The sequence below is a fragment of the Lottia gigantea genome (assembly GCF_000327385.1).
Source record: "Lottia gigantea unplaced genomic scaffold LOTGIsca_806, whole genome shotgun sequence".
NCBI lineage: Eukaryota > Metazoa > Mollusca > Gastropoda > Lottiidae > Lottia > Lottia gigantea.
In genome coordinates, this window is record NW_008710682.1 from 10,736 (window position 1) to 11,376 (window position 641).

A 641-nucleotide genomic window follows, 5' to 3' on the forward strand; every position below is an offset into this window, starting at 1 on the left:
AACAAAGACATACCAATAACTGTAGTAATGGTGGGATATGTACAGTTTGGTCACATCGATGATTGAACTCATTTCAAAAATATGCAGAACGCCATCCTTCGGAAATCTGAAGCGTTTCATAAATTCACTCTCGTCTAGATCTTCTATTGGATTTGAGCGGTCCGTGAATCTCCTCTCCACATGGTAAATATCTATAATTTGGTGTAATTGGTTGAAATAATCTTCCATTGTCACAATTTCAATCGCAAACGTATATAAAGTACGGCTAAAGTCTGCTACCACCCTATCTTAGACTTTACTTTAGTTTTGTCCACAAAACGCTCGAGTAAAGCATGACTTACATCAAAGATCGAGCGCAGCATAACTAAAGTCTGACTTAAGCTTGACTTTTAGTAAAGTTCGACTAAAGTTCGACTGCAGCATACGGCCCTAAGAATACTTCTTTTTAAAGAAGCTGACAAGAAGACTTCATCTATGTATAAGAAACTTACCTTCGGCTTCAGTTTCAGTGGGTTCATTTAGTGATCTAAGGGAAATAACTTTCTAGACTAGGACAACAATGGATTTTAATTTTTTCTTCCAGGAATTTCTGAATCCCTCCAATTTTTTTGCGCTGACTTAAGAGACTTGCATTGGTGATT